Genomic DNA, 9,422 nt, shown 5'->3' on the forward strand with positions numbered 1-9,422 from the left:
CAAAACTACCTGATGGAGCCTGGGAGCCCCCGAGTCCAAGGGCACCCTGGGGAGGCGTCTGCTCGCTTGGTGCAAAGCTGCTCGGGGTTTGTGTGGGTGGGGATCACGCCCCCCCCAACCCACCCCCGATCTGCGAATGTGCCCTTGTGGCCGATACGACTGTGGACGTGGAGGCTCTGAAGCGGGCGACGGTATTGATGGCCCCGGGGCGAGTGTAACCTCAGGGTCCTGACGAGGGAAGGAGGGAGGCAGGCAGGTCGGAGTCAGGGAGGCCTCAGGGCTGCAGGGAGCTGACCCTGACTGCGGACTCAACCGACTCCCGGAGCTTGTGTGGTTCTACCCCCACCCCCGCCCGGGACGAGGACGGTGAGCCTGGGGGTCGGGACTCAGGCCGGAATGGCGGTCACAGCCACACGCACATTCAGAGCTGAGCTTCAGGACTTCCTGCCAACACAAGGTGCTCCCGCGGGTGGGCAAGGGGGCTTGGGGGTCAGGAGTCATTGCAGACCCCTGGGAAGGAAGGCTTCCGGGCAGCCAGCTCCCATGAACACTTCACGTGCTTGTAGCCTCAGTCAAGTTCATCCAGGGGAGCTGTCATGGCCCCAGTGCGGGGTCCCAGCCCACCTCTCCATCCGGCCTCTGCACCCCCCACACACCCCGCCTCCACTCTTGGGCACAGACACTCCCTCGGGTGGAGGGCAGCCAAGTTCCTGACAGTTTGGGCCCCATCCTCTGGCCCCAGTGCGCGGGTATACCTCCCAAGGTGCCCTGGGCCACGCCTGACCCCTCCCTGGGCCCAGCCCAGAGCCTGGCCTGGCCTGGACCAGAAGACAACAGAAGAGCCACTGAAACAGCGAGAAACCCCCGGAAAGACAGCCAGGGAATCTGCACTCTGATATCTGACGACCGAGAGGAATCACTGGCATTTATTTTCATTGTAAAATACGAGTTGTGGTTTCCTGGGATGTTTTTAGTTCTTATCTAGCTTTTAGAAATACTTTCTGAAATATTTACAGATAAAATAATATGACGTCTAGGACTGGCTTAAAATAACCCTATGAGGAAGTGGGTGGGGTGTAGACAAAACAAGGCCGGAGGTGGGCCAGGTCCTTGCAGTGGGATTGGGCTGGCTGTGCATGGTCCACGGTCCCAGCGCGTGTGGAGCCCCTCCACCACACGGACCACTCTGGGCGCCGGTTCCTCTGCGGGGCTGCTTGGACCCAAGCCGAGGGGTGGGCTCTGCCCTCAGGAAGGGCGCACAGCCTCCCCCCGGGTGGATGAGGGGCCCTCGAGGCCGCTCACTCACAATAATCTGGGGCGAACACACCCGGGGCGCACACGCGTCCTCCTCCGCCGCCCTCCAGGCCCGCCTCCCGCCAGGCACCACTCTGCCGGCGGCTCGAAGGAGGAAGGCCAGCTGGTGAAGGGCCTCCGCTTGCCCAGCCCACCGTGTCCCTGACCTGGTGTACTCACAGTCCAAGCCCCACGCCGCCCGTCCCGTCCAGACCAGGGGCAGAGGCCCGCCTCCTCCGACACCGGGCTTTCGCTCGGGCCACTGCCCGGGCCCACTCACACCTCCCCGCCTTGTGTAACACAGGAAGTGGCCTGTTTTGATAAAACAGAGCAACAAGCTGGGAAATTAGATAAGCTGGGCTGCACAAAAGCGTTTCCTCTGCCGCATTCCAGCCCCAGAGACGGGTCTCAGGTCTTGATTAGAAAGACCGAGGGCGCATCGGGGGCCGCATGGGTGGCCTGTCACCCCTCGGGGCTCCGTCACTACTAGGGGGCGGTGGCGCTGGGCTGGGCCACGTGCCAGACAGGCCGTGGGACCTGCAGCCGCTCTCCCGCTTAAACACGCCGCAGCGCTTCCTCTCAGGCCCCTGCCGTGTCAGCGAGGTCAAACGGTCCTTTATAACTCGCTCTGCGGCCTTTGGCCCAAATCTCAGAACCAGAAACAGGAAGTCAGGTGGAGACTTGGGTCAGGCAGAACCCCGATTTCTGCAGCCCCAGCCAAATGTCAAGACCTCAGGTAAACAGCTGCCCCCAGGGCCTCGGGGCCCAGGAGGCCGAGTGGCCTGGGAAGGGGTTGCCTGAGTCGTAGCCAGACATGGGCACTGCTGGGCACGGAGGCCACGGGCCCCAGGGACAGCCTGTGGCTGCTGGGTACCCAAGGCCGGAGCGCCAGGAGTGGGGCCGGGCTGTGCGGGCCGAGACCGTGTGAGAGCTGAGCCACAGGACGGAGGCGCGGGGCGAGCAGGCGCCCCCGAGGAGGGACGAGACGGCACCGTGGTGCCCACGGCCCACACCACCGCGAAGCCACTGGGGCCCAGCACCAAGCTCAAACAGCTGAGCTTCCTGCAGGCGCTCCCTTCAGAGTCGAGAAGACACCTGTGGGCCCTGGCAGAAACCAGTTATTGATAATTACCATGGTGACGATGATGCTTTGCTTCCTCCAACCCCCCGGTGCCCCCAGGACCAGGCAGTGAGAGCCAGCAGGGACACGTCGGGGCCTGAGACAGAAGCAAGAACACGCACCTCTGGACATGTGCGTGTGTGTGTGTTCAGTAGTTTTTCTGGAACATTAGAAGTCTTTGAGAAAGATACTGAAAAATTGAAAAGCAAGTACATTGAAACTCACAATATTATCAGTTTAAAAATTTTATTTATATCAAAAAAATTTATGTAATTTAACCATATTGAATTTAATGGAATGGAAATAAGGGCACTGATAATATTTTCAAAATGCACTTCTAAAACAATGAACCATTAACTGAAAAATGACACAGCCGTGTTTATGGGAACATGTGGGAAATCCAAGAAATAGAGTGGACACGTCAGCATTCACACCAGCATCGCTCACAACAGCTGAAGAGCAGACGCAGCCCAGGTGTCCCTCAACTGAGAAGACTCAAACAAAACGTGGTCCATATGCTCAGTGAATGATTGCCTTTCTAAAGGTGTCACGTGGAGAACAAGTGACCTTAATACCGAGCGGACAACGTGGACCCGTCAGGAACAGGACGCCTCCCCAGCAGAGGCACGGCGCTTTCTCCTCACGTGAAACATGGCAGCAGCTCATCCACCCCCCACGGACCTGCAGCCACTGCAAGACCGGAAAGACGCCGAACTGGATTCCGACTCAGCTCGGCCACTTCTGCCTCTGACCCCAGGCAAGACGCCCACCCTCTCTGAGCCTCACACGCCCTGTCTGCAAAATGGGAATAAAGCAATAGTGTGATGAAAGCGCTCAGAATGCAACAGACTCTCAAGAGGAGGCTGGGTCCCCCACCTCCCGGGGGACGCTGTGGTCCTCGGACACCACGGACCTGGGATTTCCAGCACCAACACAATGCTCAGCGATTCTCAAGTCCTCTCCAGTTTACAAAGATGCACTCGATTCGCACACAGGGTCCTGGGCTGTTCACCCGTGAAGTCCCTCTGCAATGCCGTGATCCCTGACCAGCAGGCGGCAGATGGGGGTGCCAGCCTCCCGTGGGGAGCCTGCTGGGTGGAGGGAGGGCAGCAGCCTGGAGAAGGGGCAGCAGCTCGGGCCCGCGTCCGCCTCTGCGTCCCCCCACATTGCGGCAGCGCCAGGCCACCCGCCTCACGCTTGGAAACCACACGCGCATCGAGCCAAGGCCAGCAAGTCATCTGTTCTGTTCAATCCCTGGACGGCATGAGCTCATTCTCAGCACCAGAACACCGGCCTCCACGCCTCGGGGCCCGAGGGATGGAGGGTGTCCAGGCCCTGCTCAGCTCCATCCTCGATGATCACAGAGCGTCTGGCAGCGAGAGCAACCATAACTAATTGGTTGTTTCCCTTGCCTCTTTCGATAAAAAGCAGGAGAAGGAGATGTGATTTCACGTGGAACATGAATCACACACATCCCAGAGCTCAACACCCTGGCCGGGAGGAAGGCCTTGCTCTGTATTCTGGAGTGAGTGCCGCCCCCACCGAGCACAGAGCCTTGGTTCTCACTCACCTGGGATGGTTACCTGGAAGCCGGCCGTTTGGAGACCAGTTACCCCACCCTGCTCAGCTCCCGGGAAATGTCCTCATCAAGCAAACAGGCTGCTTGCAAGCTTGGGCTTCACGAGTTGCAGAGGGAAGGGGTGGGGGGTGGTGACTAAATACCAGGGTGCCACCCGGGAGACATGCCCTGGACAGAGGACAGACAGGCCTCCCCAGGGGACACAGCGCCACCTGTGAAGATGGGTGTGGCTGGCCTGTACCATGGAGTCACCTCCACGTCCAAGCCCCAAGATCCTTGTGACTTTCAGGGAGGGGAGCAGACACCAAGGCTCTCCTCCTGCTCGCAGATGGCCAGGATGGGTTGGGGGAGCGTGCGCAGCCTCACATCCCCGGCCAGCACCCACCTGCCCTGATCGGGAGGGCCCACCTCCAGGTCTGAGGTTCCCTGAGCACCAAACACCAGCAAATCCCACAGTACACCGCCAGGGATGGAGCGGCCAAGGTGGGCACCATGAACTGTGGAGTCTAATGGGACCAGATTCACCACCTGGAATTCGTTTTACAGATGCAACAGCCTACAGATCTATTCTTGGCTTCCAAACAGAAATTCCAACAAGAATGTTCTTGCTCTCCACTAAGCATCAAATAAAGAACTGTTCGGGAAGCAGGCCCACTCTGAGGATGAGTGGTCCTCAGGGAGGCACCTGCAGGCCCACTCCGCAGGTGTTCTGGGTGAGCACTGACCCCCGGGGCTTCGTGAATGGGGGACCTCACTGTGAGGGGGTCAGGCCTGTGAACCAGCTTTCCTGTTACCAGGAGTCATGGCTCCAGTCACCAGCCATAGTGGGCTAAACGCTACCTGAGGACACACCACATTGTCTGATAGTACGGCGGCCTCTTCTCAGAGAGGATAGCGCCATCTGTGTTGAGAAAAATACCCCAGACTTGGAGATCTGGCCAGAGAGCGTGAGGTGAGACCCCACGGTCAGCCTGTCCCTTTGCCCAGCCCCCCAGGCCTTCACCTGGGCCCAGCGCCCTGTGGGTCACAGAGTCGGGCTGCAGAGTCACTGTGGGCTCAGAGCTTTAGTGGCAAAGGGGCAAATAACTTCCTCCCACAAGACACTGAGGGACACACACCAGCTTGTATCCAGCCCTGCAGCCCTGCACACATACCCCTCAGCGGCTGTGGACACCCAGGTGCTTAAAAAGCTCTTGGAACAACTTAACTCTCTGATTCCCTTGTTAATGAGAGAATAAATATTTGACACTTGTTCATTCTGCATCTGCGTGAGAGTCAGGTTTTGAAATTTTTAAAACTACAGCGTGTCACGCCCACAGAGAGACAAACCGCACCGGAGGCAGCCTGGGGTCAGGAGCCTGCAGAGATGGGCCTTCCGGCTCTGCTGACCTCAGGAAACGAACCCAAGTTCACGCACTGGTGTCTTGGCTGCATGGGGACGGCCTCACAGGTCACCGCTCGCCTGGCCTGTTCTTGAAGGTGATACCAACTCCACAAATGTTAAAGCAGCTGGTCAACCCCAGGGGCTCCCGTGGCTACTGGAAACGTTTTTGATCCTCCTCAGAGGAAGATTTCTAGGTGTCTTCAAGCTCTCACCGAACCAGGTTTTTTTTCACTAACTAAAGCAAAGTTCGTCGGTTTGTTTAAAGGTCGAGGTTCAGACCAGCTCATCTAGGAAACAGTCCTTTGTCTGCATCTCACCTGTGTTCATAATCCCAGATTCAGTTTCTGTCAGCAGGTGGTGGGCTCAAAACTGAGGCTGCACACGACTCCGGGGTCCTCAGGCAGCCTTCCCCATGACGCTGTTAGACGAGCCTTGAAAGGCAGATCAGCCCGAGACACCCAAGCGTCACCCTCCCTGCTTCCTATAGCTGCACAAGTTCTGGCCACGAAGGACCGACCTGGGTCCCCACAAGGGGAGACGCTGGCGTGAGTCGGGAGGAGGCTCGGGCCACAGCTCATCAGACGGTCAGCAGGGAGGAGCCACCTAGGACCCCGCCTGGCCCACCCGCCTGGGCACTGAGGGTACCCGTCACCCAAGAGGGGGACGAGCTCAGGGGATGCCACTGCTGTCTTGTCATGACCCCTCCTTTCTGTCAGCTGAACCATCAGTGACACGGCAGGCCTGGCACCTGGCCGGGTGCCCATCCCTGGCCTCAGCAGAGACCAAGTCGTTCGACTTTTCAAAGAGCCTGATGCTGTTACAGACAGAGCCACCCAGTAATTCGGCCCAACAGACAGGCAGCCCTGAGCACCTCTGAGGCTGGGCGCGACTGCCTGGAGACACTGGCTCAGGCAACACCACATGCTCAGCCTCCTCGACACCAGGGAGGAGCTTCCTCCAAGCATGAAGCCTGGGAGGGTCTCACAGCCTGGCCTCCACATCTGCAGAGGCCCCTCTCTCTGCACCCGGGCCTCCCCAGCAGCAGGGGCTCCAACATTCGATACTCACGGGCTTGTTGTAGCAGTAACTCGTGCTTGCAGCAAAAGACAGAACAGGCGCAGAGATGCAAGAACACGGTAAAAACAGGCCATCCCCTGCACCCTGCACAGGCAGCTGCGGTCAGCCACACGTTCCCGGCACCTGGCAGCCCACGGGCCCATGGAGGCCGCATCCCCTCACCAACGGGCTCCGTGCCGCTGCAGCTGTGCGTGCGCATCCAGTGACCTGGGCAGCAAGTGGAGGTCAGGCCACCACGTGTCACTACACTCCAGGGAGATGCCAGCTCCAAGCCCTGCTGCCCAGCATGCTGAAAGCCGTGGGAACTTTGATGTTTCAGCAAACGGCAACTGATGGTCAGTCTTACACGGAGACTTGGGGAGTCACAGAAGCAGAAGGTGGGAGGCTAACAGGGAGGGTCCCAGGCCCCGCAGAGCCCGCGACTCAGGCCTGATGGAGGGGGCCCTGTGTCCCCAGCTCAGCCCCCTTGGAGGGGGCTCTGCGTCCGATAGAGGGGGCTCTGTGTCCCCAGCTCAGCCCCGATGGAGAGGGCCCTGTGTCCACAGCTCAGCCCCGATGGAGGGGGCCCTGTGTCCACAGCTCACCACCGATGGAGAGGGCTCTGTGTCCGCAGCCGACTCTCGGCACCTCACGCCCGCACCCACCTCCCTTGCCCCTTTCTGCCCTGTCCAGGCCCTTCCTGCTGGCTGCTTCCTGCCAAAAGAAGCCACCACTGACCCTCCCAGGAACAGTCTTCTCACGGTTGTTCTGCCTCAACTTAAAATCAGCTTGCAGTGTGTTCAGACCTATTTGGTTAAGAAAATCTGCTTGGGAGATGAGTAGATATGAAAAGGAGACTTCGATCGGGCTTTGCAAAATCCGAGTCTTTGTCCCAATGATAAGGTTAAAAGTCCTCCTGGAGCTCTACAGGGGAGCGAGCAGGGGCTCTGCCCTGAACCCCGAGCCCCACGGCCCTGCCAGTGCCAGTGCCTGGGAAGGAAGCCCCATGAACTGTGACTTCACGAGGAGGTCGCTGCAGCAAAGGAGACCTTTGCGTCTGGGTTTCAGATCTTTAGAATACAGTCTAAGCCAGCTTACGTAGTTTTCTAACAAATACCTTATCAGCCAGAAAGGAAAAACAATGTTCTGAACAGAAGCTAGTGATCCGCAAATTCTAAAAATGTAAACTTTCCTGTCGTGGCATGTTTATCTCCACCTCCGGTACAACGGCCCTTCTGTTAACGGACACAAGGGGCATCTGTGGCATTCCGTCTGCCCGGCAACCTTGCCCTTCCAGGGAGCTCTGCGTGCCTGCGGGGCAGCTGAGCACACGGTGCCAGGGCCACTCGGGCCAAGCAGACACACCCCCGGAGCTCTGGCCGGGCCCCTGAAGCCGCGCGGCTCTTCGGGTTTCAGGACAGCACCGTCTTGCTGCTCCCGGAAGACACGTCACCGGCTGGCATGAGGGGTCCGGCACCGCCAGAGCGTGAGGTCAGTGCCGGCCGGCTGGCATGAGGCGGTCTGGCACCGCCAGAGCGCGAGGTCAGCACCGGTTGGCTGGCACGAGGGGGTCTGGCACCGCCAGAGCGCGAGGTCAGCGCCGGCCAGGACTTCTCAGGCACCCAACCAATGGGCTCCACACACAGCCACACTGGCCCTGGTGGGCACGCCTCTGAATCTGATGGTCCCAGCAGTTGGCCCAGGGCCGGGCCCACGCTGCATCCCAAACAGGTGCAGAGCATGTGCTCCAGCCCATGAGGCCTGCGGGTTGGGGAGCTGCCTCGCTCCTGAGCGCAGCACGGTTGCCGTCCGAGAGCCACGGCCTCCTCATACTCAGCCCCACGAGGCGCCTCTGGCGAGCGACGCCCCGCGCGGCTCTTGTGCTAGAGCTGAGTGCGCAGACGCCCCGGGCTGAACCAGCATCTGCTGAGCAGCAGCAGCCCCTGCAGCCAGACACACCAACAAGGAGACCGCAGCCCCTTCTCTCCCACGACCCTTATCTGTGCTGCATCCCAGATAAGGAAACCGGGTAGAGAAAGGTGACCGCCAAAGGCTCCCTGGGGGTGTGAACTGCATCTGGGCCCAGAGCCCCGCACCCCCGTCTGCCCTCAGCAGGCCCAGCCTCAGGCCGAGGCGCTAGTTTCAGAGAAGCAGGGTTGACCAGGCTACTTCAGCAGCCTCACCTGGGGATGGCTGTTGTTTCCAGCAAGATCCTACAGCATTCCACAAAACCACACAGAGTTTGGCACATAATCACTTGTAAGTCACAGGCTGCCAGGGAACCCCCAATGGGGCAGAGTAGGGGGAGCAACCACCCTGGTCTGCCTGGGCTGAGGGGGTCCTGGGACCCAGGGCTGAGCCGGGAGCAGCCCAGGAAACCCTGAAGGACTGTCCACAGCAGCACTTTCACCTCAGTGGGGCCGGGCCACGTTGACTCACGATGGTAAGCAGCATCTTTCAAACTTTTGGAGCATAACCCACAGCAATAAATACATTTTACTTCAGGATCCAACACATACTCTGAGAAATACAGTGGAAATAAAAACTCACCTCTGATAAAACTCTGCTACCCTCTACCCTCAGTTCAGTTCAGTTCAGTCACTCAGTCGTGTCCGACTCTTTGCAACCCCATGAATCGCAGCACACCAGGCCTCCCTGTCCATCACCAACTCCTGGAGTTCAGCCAAACTCACGTGCATCGAGTCACTGATGACATCTAACCATCTCATCCTCTGTTGTCCCCTTCTCCTCCTGCCCCCAATCCCTCCCAGCATCAGGGTCTTTTCCAATGAGTCAACTCTTCGCATGAGGTGGCCAAAGTATTGGAGTTTCAGCTTCAGCATCAGTCCTTCCAATGAACACTCAGGACTGATCTCCTTTAGGATGGACTGGTTGGATCTCCTTGCAGTCCAAGGGACTCTCAAGAGTCTTCTCCAACACCACAGTTCAAAAGCATCAATTCTTCAGTGCTCAGCTTTCTTCACAGTCCA

At 58.9% G+C, this 9,422-nt stretch overlaps 1 long non-coding RNA gene across 2 annotated transcripts in view; it reads right to left on the bottom strand.

Moving 5' to 3' along the window:
• The window catches only part of LOC112578379, a 29,601-nt gene extending 20,471 nt beyond the window's left edge, over window positions 1-9,130 (bottom strand). For both annotated transcript variants that reach the window (XR_006543936.2, XR_003102616.3), the window contains exon 1: window positions 1,474-9,130. This is a non-coding gene — a long non-coding RNA (uncharacterized LOC112578379). The remainder of the gene's footprint in view (window positions 1-1,473) is intronic.
• Window positions 9,131-9,422: the final 292 nt, after the last annotated feature.

This window comes from Bubalus bubalis, chromosome 13, assembly GCF_019923935.1.
Source record: "Bubalus bubalis isolate 160015118507 breed Murrah chromosome 13, NDDB_SH_1, whole genome shotgun sequence".
In the NCBI taxonomy this organism is placed as follows: Eukaryota; Metazoa; Chordata; class Mammalia; order Artiodactyla; family Bovidae; genus Bubalus; species Bubalus bubalis.